Source organism: Syzygium oleosum, unplaced genomic scaffold (assembly GCF_021117445.2).
Source record: "Syzygium oleosum isolate NSW1041296 unplaced genomic scaffold, Sole_v2.1 Sole_v2.08, whole genome shotgun sequence".
Classification (NCBI taxonomy): domain Eukaryota; kingdom Viridiplantae; phylum Streptophyta; class Magnoliopsida; order Myrtales; family Myrtaceae; genus Syzygium; species Syzygium oleosum.
Window position 1 is genome coordinate 7,395,133 of NW_026607492.1, and position 12,593 is coordinate 7,407,725.

The window sequence follows — 12,593 nt, forward strand, 5'->3', positions numbered from 1 at the left end:
AATCATGAATGTTTTTCACTGTTCACTTGCAATGGTATCCTTCATGAGAGCTCCTACACATGTACCCCTCAACAGAATGGTGTTGTTGAAAGAAAACATCGTCACCTCCTAGAAGTTTCCCACGCGCTTAAATATCGAGCTTCTATTTCGGAAATGTTCCGGAGAGATTGTGAGGTCACGACAACATACTTAATCAATTGGATGCCGTCTCGAGTCTTTAATGGAAGAACCCCCTTCGAATTACTATTTGAGAAATGCCCAGACATTCACCACCTTCATGTCTTTGGCTGTTTATGTTATGTGTCTACAGTGGGCTCTCAGAACAAGTTGGATCCTCGTGCTGTTAAATGCGTATTCATGATATATCCTTCTCTTCAAAAGGGATATTTGGTTTATGAACCATCCACCGAGCGTTTCTTTGTCAATAGAGATGTTATCTATCATGAAGATATTTTCCCTTTCCAGGAGGAGTTATCTTCTCATCAACAGATTAATACGACTACTGATCACCAACCATTTTTGACTAAAGAAACTTGTTTACCTCCTTAACTGATGATGATTCCTTATATATCATCTCCCATAGCATCTCCGACTCCTGAATACGATGAAGCATCATCCTTAGGTACACACAATACGGCCTAGTATTTTACAGATGTCACATCAGAGTTTCCTACAACTTCTCAATCACCTATATCTTCAGGTGATATCTCTTCTAAATCACATGGGATTATTTCATCCACCGCACCAACTCCTCCATGACATTCCAGTCGTACTACGTGACCGCCCACATGTTGTCCTACCTTGGAGTTATCTGGTACACAATATCCTGTTCCTTCATATGTTAGCTTTGGTCGTCTTTCACCTCAGCACCGGTACTGCATTAGTAAAATATATGAAGGATAGGAACCATATTCATATGATGAAGTTGCAAAAGATCCTCGTTGGCATCAAGCAATGGCAGATGAATTATGACCCCTAGTGGAAAATAAGACTTGGGATATTGTTCGTATACCCTCACATTAGAAATCTATTGGCTGCAAGTGCGTCTATAAGATTAAATATAAGGTGGATGGTTCCATTGAACGTTATAAGACAAGATTAGTGGCAAAATGGTTCACACAACGAGAAGGTTTTCATTTTACCGAAACATTCTCTCCAGTGGCGAAGGAAGTCACCGTTCATTCTTTCTTTTCCATTTTTGCTCTTCGTGATTGACCCTTTCATCAAATGGATGTTCATAATGCATTTCTTCATGGGGATCTAGAAGAGGAAATCTATATGGACCTTCCGCCGGATTTACGCAGACAGGGGGAGAGAGTATGTTCTCCGCAAATCGCTATACATACTCAAACGAGCTTCTCATCAATGGTATGCCAAATTCACCACTACACTTACAGCTGCAAAATTCCAGCAATCCAGACACGACTATGCTATATTCACATGGAGTTGAGGTACATAATCAATTTAATTGCTTATATACTTTGATGATATACTTATTATGAGAAATGATGAAAATACCATCAAGAAACTTAAAAAGTATCTACACTCTACATTTCACATTAAGGATTTAGGACCTCCCAAATACTTTCTTGGGATAGAGATTACACGATCGGATAAGGGAATCTGTCGCAGCCAACGCAAATTTGTCATAGAAATCATATCAGAATAAGGACTTTCGAGATCCAAACCAGCAATTATTCCAATTGAACAGAATGTTAGGTTAACAACAACTGAGTATGACAAGGGATTATCACCCCTAAATGACAACCCTTTACTCAGAGACCCTTCTTCTTATCAGAGACTTGTCGAAAAACTCACATATCTGACCATGATTAGACCCAATATATGTTATGCTGAGCATATTCTCAGCCAATTCATGCATAATTCGAAACAGTCGCACGTGAATGCTGCACCGAAGGTCGTGAAGTACTACTCTCTCGAGAAAACAACATGGAGATGATAGTGTATAGTGATATAGATTATGCTACTTGCCCTATGAGTAGAAAATCTGTCACAGGATTCTGCATCAAATTGGGCAACTCATTACTCTCCTGAAAAATAAAGAAATAGTCGATTGTGTCTTTATCGTCTACCGAAGCGAAATATCAGGCAATGGTCAAGACTACCTATGAGATAGTTTGGATAAGAGGATTACTTCAAGATCTCGGCATATGCGTGAAGGAACCAACCATCATATTATGTGATAATGATACTGCACTTAAACTTGCAGTAAATCCGGTTTTCCATGAAAGGACAAAACATATAGAAGTTGATTGTCATTTTATCAAAGACAAATTCAAGATGGAGTAATCAAAACAAGAGGGATAAGAACAATGGAACAACCCGTGGACATCTTCACTAAACCCCTATGTTAGAGGCAACATACATACCTATAAAGCAAGCTAAGTGTCCTTGATGTGTATAGACTACCAGCTTGAGGTGGAGTGTTGAAGATACTGTTGCCCCGACTGATTGATCCCAATCCAGATACTAATCCTAATTGATTCTGTTCCGGATACTGATCGTAATTGATGCTGATTAGTACATTGATGGGAAACTAGAATATTGGGGGGAAGAACAGCAGAAGTGCCAAAAGTTGTGTAGGGAGCTCACTTTGGTGCCAAAAGTTTCAAACGGATCACTTAAGTGCCAAAAGTTGTGAAAAACGATCACTTAAGTGCCACATCGCCGGAAATCCGACGTGGCATTTTTTTATTAATTTCTGAAGCTGATGTGGCTTGCCGGAGGCTGATGTGGCATTTCTTTTCATTTTTTTTCCTTTTCTTTTCTTTTTTTTCTTTTCTTTCTTCTACCATGGCCGGTGGTCGGAGGCCAGCCACCGGCCATGGCCGGCCTTGCCGGGCGTCGCCTTCCTTCGGGCGAGGGCGGCCTCGCCTGAGAGGAAGGCGACGCCTCGGCGAGGCCGTCGTGGCCTTGGCGAGGGCTCGCCTCGCCGGATCCGGCAAGGCCGGCCCTCGCCGAGGCCACGACGGCCTCGTCGGGCCTCGCCCGGAGGAAGGCAACGACTCGGCGAGGCCGTCGTGGCCTTGGCGAGGGCTCGCCTCGCCAGATCCGGCGAGGCCGGCCCTCGCCCGAGGAAGCCGACGCCTCGCGAGACCGCCGTGACCTTGGCGAGGCTCGCCTCGCCGGATCGGCGAGGCCAGCCCTCGCCGAGGCCACGGCGGCCTCGCCCGGAGGAAGGCGACGCCTCGGCGAGACCGCCGTGGCCTTGGCGAGGGCTCGCCTCGGCGAGGCCGGCCCTCGCCGAGGCCACGACCGCCTCGCCGGGCCTCGCCCGGCGGAAGGCGAGGCCGGCCCTGGCCGGTGGCTGGCCTCCGGCCACCGGTCATGGTAGAAGAAGAAGAAGAAGAAAGAAAAGAAAAAAGAAAAAAGAAAAGAAAGAAAAAAAATCAGAAAAAAATATTTAAAAAATTGAATTATACACGTGGAAATGCCACGTGTCAGTAAAATTTAAATATAAAAGCCACTTATTAAATTTGATCGGAATTTCTCGCCGTTGGCACTTAAGTGATCGTTTTTTCTCCGATTTGGCACTTAAGTGATCGCCGGCGTAAACTTTTGGCACTTAAGTGATCCGTTTGAAACTTTTGGCACTAAAGTGAGCTCCGTACACAACTTTTGGCACTTCTGCTGTATTAGGAAATTGATTTTCCTTTGTTCTATATATCTTCTTTTTCTTTAATTAGTTTGACCCTATGTGCTATAAATAAGACTGCAATTGTATAATATCGATATACAAAAGCAATATACATTTTCCCAATTTTTAATCGCTTTCTATCACCCAATTTTCTGACATACTGGGTGGAGTATGCAAGTCTAGCACAAGGCGATGACATTTTGTGTAGGCAACGAAGAAAGAATATTCCCAGTAGCTGAATGAATCACACTGTTGTCTGCTAACTCTGCCTGAGCTAAAGCGAATTCCCATTGTTTGGTTTCACCACCACAAACACTTCAGATCGAATTTCCGAAAGTTTTGTTAACCGCATCAATTTGGCCGTTCATTTGTGGGTGAGTTGTGCTACTTTAATCAACGGACGAACCAAACAAATACCACAAACTTTTCCAGAAACATAACGACACTACACGGGAGTGTAAAAACCCGTACCAAGCATCTACCGTTGTTTGACAAGATTAAACTACACCATTTCTCCAACATCAAGCTTCAACTGAGGGCAGAAATACTGCTCTAACACTAACGGATTTTGAGGCCCGAAATGACAACAAATGTAGAACCCTTTTCGCCACAGCATTTTTCTCAAAACAAGCTTTCCGAATTGGTATTATGGCTCCTAGAACTCTTGCTAGATCAAAAGTTATAGCTTATTTACCGAACACTGTGTAAACCCATGGTCCGAGCCGGCCTAGCTGATCATCTGTCTATCTGAACACTCCAAAAGTCATTAGCAGCCAGGTCCACGTCACAAAATAATACCTTTGGATAGTTGTTGCCCATCCGCTTAATCAATTGATAAATTTCCCTATTCGTCAAGAACAATATTTTGTAACTAGGAAGATCAACTAAGCAGGTAATCCCCGAGCTGATGGAAACTCCTGCTAACCTAATGAGCTAGATAATATATGAGGTGAAAACTCGACAGGGTGACCTAAATATGACATGTCTACATCTAGTGTTATGGGAACCACATCTCTGTTCTGCTCTTAATCCACACATGCGCATCTCCCTTTCTTAGGATTGTATGCAGAGAAGATGTCTCAAGCAACTCTTAGATGTACCGAATAAGGTTCATGACAATACAAAAGAAAATCACAAGAAAGCCGGCTAATATTTTTAGCATCTTTTACAAACCCATTCATCTTATTACTGAACCAAACTCAAAAACATGCTTTTGGTTTATACGTGGTCGAAGAGATCGAGAGTACATAATCAATCCTTAGATAGACCATACACAAACAAGAAAATTTCTTGAAAATATTTATAGATCACCTAGGAAAGCTTCCCGTCATACATATGTAATCGAGCGTGCTTTTAAGGCCGTACATGTCCGTCGCCCTCTTCGCTAATTGAAATCCATTGCCATATTCATCACCAGTTCTTGATTCGATTTTATGCTGAAGAAACTTGGCAAGCATTTTCTAGAAGTCGAATTGCGGAGACAAAACTTTACTAAGGCCTTCTCTGACCTCATCGCTCAATATGTGATAACCTGTCAAGCGGCTAGAAAGCACTTGAGGGCTTGAATGATTGTAACTCTATAATTCCTTCACTCATAATGGATTCTTTGTGCCTATCTCCCCATGGATGTAGTTACTAAATGGGACCGAACTGCATAAATCTCCAATGTCCTTATTGTTCTTTGTTGATTTTCTCTATTAATTTTGGTCCTCTAGCATTTGATATTGTACTGCACAATTCGTAATTAAACTTTCTCGTTATTTCATGAAAATTAGTATCAAAGCATGCATGTATTTGGGTTTCTAAAGTTGATTTGGGCCCTTTCCTTATATGATACCTATTTGAGAATACTGTGTTTTGCAATCATGCCTAGAGTGAGGATTGAAATTGAGAAGTTCAACGAAAGGAATAACTTTGGTTGTGTAGTATTAAGAAACGTGCTTGGTAATACCCAAGGTTTTGAGTAAAAAAAATAACCCAAGGTTTGACGAAGGCTTCGGATGGTAAGGATACTTGAAAAGATAAAAGAGGTCGATAAGGTTGAGCTGAAGAAGAAGGCGAATAGCATAATCTTGGTGAGTCTATCGAAAGATATTTTGATTGAAGTGGATGTCTCAAATGTTGTGCGCAGGTTTGAGGCCTTTTATTTGAAGAAAGGTTTGAACAATTGCTTGTTTATGCTCATAATGATGTTTTAATCCCAGATGACTGAAGGCATATTTATTAAAGCCCATTTAGATGTGTTTAACATCTTCATAATGGATTTGAAGAACATTAATGAGGCCTTACCTATTGAGGAATTGGGCATGATGTGTGGCATCTCTACCATCTAAGGGTGGTGCCAAGTATATGTTGTCCTTTTTTGATGACATTTCAAGGAAAGTTTGGATTTGTATTCATAAATACATGATTGAGGTGCTTGGTTGGTTCAGGTCATGGAAAACAATGAACGAAAAGCGGATAAACGGAAGATCATGTCCCTGATAACTAACAAAAGGTTGGAGTTCTATTATGAAGAACTTAGTCGTTTTGTGTAGCGAAAGGCATCATGAAACACATCACTATTATGACATACTACAACAGAACGGAGTTGTAGAACTGATGATCAAAATTATATAGAAGATGGCTCACTTGTTACTCTCCAATGCTAGATTAGGTCAAGAATTTAAGGCTAAAGTAATGAAAATTGGCTATTGGTTAGTGAACAAATCACCATTACTTACAATTGAGAGGTAACTCTTGAGGAAACGTTGTTGGGTAAGCTTTCTGTTTAAACCGGACTAATAGTATTGATTGCCTTGCTTTTGCTCATGTGATGGATGGCGTGCTAGAGCCAAGGGCGAAGAGGTGCTTATTCCGAGGTTATGCATGCGGGTGAAGGGATAAAAGTTGTGGTGCATGAGGAGGATTTACCTAGATTTATAATCATAAGATTTATTACCTTCGAAGAATTTGCTATGTTTCAAAAGAGGAGTGAGGCATCATTGTATAGAGAGATCTAGACAGTGTAAGAAATATGTGGAGTATTAGGGAGAGCAAGATGATTACAATGTAGGAGATGTGACAATTTCTATAGTATCGCTTGAATCCATAGTAGCAGATAGATGTTCGAGACAACAACAGAGTGTGAAGCTTCGAGGTGGTTATCAGAGGTGGATGAGCTAAAGCGACAATGATATACAAAGGTTGAGATTTATAATTTGGGGATTAGTGAAGATGGTTTCATGAGTTGTAGATAGAGAAGACAGTCACTACAAAAAAACATGAATTTTGCGACGGAAATTTGCGATGGGGAATTTTTCGTCGCTAATTTGCGGCGAACTTTGCGACCGATTTATAAATCCGTCGCAAAATAGCGACGGAAACTAATTCCGTCGCAAATTAGCGACGGAAAATTTTCCGTCACAAATTAGCGACGACCAATTTTCCGACACTAATTTCGTTGCAAATTAGCGATGACCAATTTTCCGTCGAAAATTTGCGACAATTCCGTCGCTAATTTATGCAACGAAATTTACCATTTTGCGACGAAAGTAGCGACGGATTTTGCGACGAAAATGGATTCGTCGCTAATTTGTAATTTATAACGGAAAATAACTTTCGTCATATCCACCCCACTCGTCAATTTCTCTCTCTCTGTACCGATTCCTCACATCCCCCCGCTTTTCTCCTGCCTTCTCCCTCTTTCGTTTCTCTCAATAATCCTTGCGCGCAGAAATCAATCTCGGTAAAGCTTTTCTACCGGTAAGTATCGTAGCTAATTTCGTGACTAATTGACGACGAATACGGTTCGTCGCAAAACTATTCATCGCTGGATTGGAATTTTTTTTTTATTGACTATTTTTTTGTTTTTTTTGTGTATCTTCTTCGCCGGTCGCCGGAGCGGCGACCGGCCACCGGCGAGACCTCGCCGGCCATGGGGGGAGGACAAGCGGCCTCGCCGGCCATGGGCAGAGGCCGATCGGCCTCCCCCCATGGCCGGCGAAGCCGCTCGGCCTCCCTCCATGGCGGGCGAGGCCGCTCGGCCTCCCTCCATGGCGGTCGACCTCGCCGTCGCCCAAATCTGGGCGACGGCAAGGTCAACCGGCGGCCACGGCGAGGCCGCTCGGCCACGGCGAGGCCGCTCGGCCTCGCCCAGATCTGGGGGAGGCGGCGCGGCCTTGCCATGGCCGCCGGTCCACCTCGCCATCGCCCAGATCTGGGCTACGGCGAGGTCGACTGGCAGCCATGGCGAGGCCGCTCGGCCTCCCCCCATGGCCGTCGACCTAGCCGTCGCCCATATCTGGGCGACGGGGAGGTCGACCGGCGGCCATGGCGAGACCGCTCGGCCTCCCCCCATGGCCGTCGACCTAGCCGTCGCCCATATCTAGGCGACGGCGAGGTCGACCGGCGGCCTCGCCCATGGCCGGCGAGGTCGAACTCGCCGGTCGCCAGACCGGCGATCGGAGAAAAATATAAGGGAAAAAAAAATTAAAAAAAATTCAGATAAAAAAAATTACTAAAAAATGAATGTTAAGTGATTTTTCTTTTATTTAGGTACGTGTCCAATTGAAGGTCTCGCAATCCAAGTGAAGGTTGCAATTCTCATCAAATTGACCACTTTCTACTATCAAGATTTCAGTCAAATATTTGGGTATGTCTTCTTTACATGGTAATTTTTTCAATTTTTTCAATTTCAAAGTAATTGTTGCGTGAAAAACAAAAGTTTAATTTTCATAATTTTATGGTTTTAATTAAGAACAGTAGATATGATATTTTAAATATTTTACGAGATTTTTTTATTTTAATACAGACACAATGCAAAGAGACAGGGCTTGGATGTATAATAAGAACTTACCTTGACGTCGAGGATTGACCGATGAGTTTCGTACTGGGTTGGAACTTTTTTTGGACTTTGCTAGTAGTAAATATGAGTTCATGGATGGAAATAAGTTAAGGTGTCCGTGTAAAAAGTGCAGTAATGGTAAATTTAATGTGTGTGATAAAGTTAGAGAACATCTTTGTAGATTTGGGTTTACTCCGAATTATTATAATTGAACTTGCCATGGTGAACCATTTATATCTGATGAAGGATATCGAATAAGTGACCAATTTTTAGTTAGGGAAGAATGTAGCTATTATGACCAATTGAACCCATACGAGAGGATGGTGATTGATGCAGCTGGTCAGAATTTTGTTTCGGAATCGAACCATGCAAGTACTAGTTTTACTCCTACACTTGAACAGGTAGGTACTAGTCATGCATCACAATTGGAAGAGATAGGAGTACCGGGTTTTGATGAGAATGTATGTAATGAAACTTTTTCATCTAATCAGTTTTGGGAAGTGTTGAAAGCAGCAGATGAACCTTTATGGACGGGTTGTGACAACCACACTAAGTTATCAGTGACAGCAAGACTGTTAAATATCAAGGCAAAGCATAATATGTCTGCGGATTGCTTCAACTCTTTTGTTGAAGTAATGCGTGAAAAACACTGCCTCGTGATAACATCATGCCAAGTGATTTTTACGATATGAAAAAGCTAGTGGATAACTTAGGTCTTCCGGTTATAAGGATTGATGTATGTAGTAGGGGTTGTATGTTATATTGGAGAGATGATGAAAATGCAGAATCTTGCAAATTCTGTAGCCAACCTAGGTACAAGATTAACAGGAGGCAGGGTCGTAATCAGAAGCATAGACCATGCAAGCAAATGTTTTATCTGCCCTTAATCCCCAGATTACAAAGGCTTTATGCGTCTCAAGCCACTGCCGAACACATGACTTGGCATGCAAATCATGAAACAGAAGAGGGTCTAATGTGTCATCCTTCAGATGCAGAGGCATGAAAACATTTTGATAGAACATACCCTGAGTTTGCAATAGAGCCTCGAAACATCAGGTCAGGTCTATGTGCTGATGGATTTGCCCCATTTGGGAAATCGGGAAAAAGTTATTCATGTTGGCCAGTTATCTTAACGCCGTACAATCTTCCACCTGGTATGTGCATGAAGACACCTTATATGTTTTTGACATTGATCATGACTGGCCCGCAAAATCCGAAAAAGTTAATAGATGTTTATATGCAACCATTGATTGAAGAGTTACAACGGCTATGGGAGGAAGGTGTCCTTATATATAATGTTTCTACCGATCAAACATTTGTAATGAAGGCTGCTCTTCTCTGGACGATAAATGACTTTCCAGCTTACGGAATGTTATCTGGATGGAGTACAGCTGGGATCTTAGGATGTCCGATATGTTTGGAGAGATCAAAGTTATTTAGATTAAAACATGGAAAGAAGCCTAGCTATTTTGACTGTCACAGACAATTTTTACCGATAAATCATACATTCAGAATGAATAAAAAAGAGTTCATCAAGAATAGGACTGAAAGAACACGTCCACCATTGAGGTTGACCCGCGATCAAATTTGGGAGCGGGTGCAAGACTTTCCAGCTGTTGTTCAGAACTCTCACGGCACGACTTTTGCGTACAGAAGTACACATAAGTGGACAAAACGCAGTATATTTTGGGATCTACCATATTGGAAGGCCCATCTTATTCATCATAATCTTGACGTCATGCACATAGAAAAGAATGTTTTCGACAATGTCATAAATACTGTGATAGATGTCACCGGAAAAACAAAAGACAACTTGAACGCAAGAAAATATATGAGAGATATTTGTGATCGGCCAGCACTAGATGTGGATGCAAGCAGCAGGGGACCAAAACCAAAAGCAGTTTATATATTGGATAAGGAGCAGAGGCGAGTTGTTTGTCAATGGTTGAAATCTGTGCGGTTTCCTGATGGATATGCTTCGAATCTCGGGAGATGTGTTGATTTGAATGAATACAAGTTGACAGGTTTGAAGAGTCATGATTGTCACATATTGATGGAAAGACTAATTCCAATAGCTTTCAAGGAAGTTCTACCGAACTTTGTATGGGGCGCTATTATAGAGTTAAGCAATTTCCTGCATGATATTTGCTCGACGGTGTTAAAAGCATCGCACATGGAGAAACTAGAGAGAGATATTCTAATTATTCTTTGCAACTTAGAAAGGATATTTCCTTCATCGTTTTTTTATTCGATGGAGCATCTCTTAGTTCACTTGCCTTATGAGGCCAAAGTTGAAGGTCCCGTCCAATTTCGATGGATGTATCTATTTGAGAGGTAATTTTTTTTAAAAAAATAAAGTTCAAATTACTTTATTATATATTATGTTCCGATAAGTTTCTTTCTATTGCAACTAGATTCTTATATCATTTGAAGAAAAAAGTGAAGAATAAGGCATGTGTTGAAGCTTCAATTTGTAATGCATATATTGTGGAAGAAGTGACAACATTTGCATCATATTATTTTGAGCCGCACGTGCAGTGCAAGAGGCGGAGAGCAGGCAGAAATGATGAGGGCTCCATTGATCCCAATTGCAAAGCATTCTCTATTTTCAATTATCTGGGTCGACCAAGCGACGCATGTCAGTTTCGTTACTTAACAGGCGAAGAATTGCATGCAGCCCATACATATATTTTACTGAACTGCCCAGAAGTCGAGCCATACTTCGGGTAAGTGTAAATTTGCAAATATATGTATTGTGTGTCAAATATTTGCTAATATATAAATGGTATTTATTACTAGGATTTTCCAAACTTCAATGTATGGACTACCACCAAATGAGTTTGACCGTTTGTGCGATGAACAATTTGTAGCATGGTTCAAAACACATGTAAGTTGCCTATGGACCAAAACCAAGTTATTAAAATTTTATACATCATTTATTAAAATATATATTATTGACTTTGCGTGTGTAACCTTAGGTTCACAGTAATCATGATGAACTTGGAGAGCAAGGATTGCTATATCATCTGTCATGGGGTCCACAGTTAAGAGTACGAAGTTGGCCAGCATATTTCATAAATGGATATAATTTTCACATTCAAGAATATGGAATGGGAAAAGCCACAATGAATAGTGGTGTGTCTGTTCGGTCATCTAATGGTGGCAGTTCAAAAGATGATTTTTATGGCTTGTTGGATGAAATCATTGAGATAGAGTACCCTGGACCATTAATGATGCAGGTTGTGTTATTTAAGTGCAAGTGGTTCGACCCCGTCAAAGGAACGAAGGTGCATACGAAGTTTAATTTGGTTGAAATAAATCATAAGAAAAGGTATATGAAATATGAACCATTTGTCTTGGCACAACAAGCAATTCAAGTATGTTATGCATCATATCCTAGTTTGAAACGTGACAAAGCTGATTGGTGGGCTGTATGTAAAATCAAAGCACGGAGAAAAATCGAGGAACACTGGAAGGATAGAGCCTATCAATAAGAGGAAGTTTGTAACACGGTTGAAACTGAGGAATATAACATTCCAACTTTACGAGATCCATGTGGAGCAATGATAGATGTGGATCCAACTGAAATTTGCGAATTAAATGCACAAGATGGTTCAGAATCTGATTTTGAGACAGATGATGAAGATGATGCTCATGAAGAAGATCAAGATCAAGACGAGGAAGAAGACGAAGACGAAGATGAAGATTAAAATTTTTGTGACAAAACACTAATGATGTGTAATTATTATTGCGACAAGTGTTATTTTGGTTGTCATAATTATTATTATTGTTATTGTTATTATCATTATTGTTGTTGTTATTATTGTTGTTGTCGATTAATTTTATCAATGTAATTGATCGTCGGAAAATAGTCGCAAATTTTCCGAATCCGTCGCATTGCGACGGATTCGAAAATGTCCTTTATTTTTGGAATCCGAAATAAATCGTCGGAAATTTGCCACGGAAAAATAATTCCATCGCAAATTTGCGACGGACAGGGAAAAAAAATTCCGTCGCAAATTTGCGACGAACAAATATTGCGACGGATAAAAATTCCGTCGCAAATTTGCGATGGACAATATCTGTCCATCGCAAATTTGCGACAGAAAA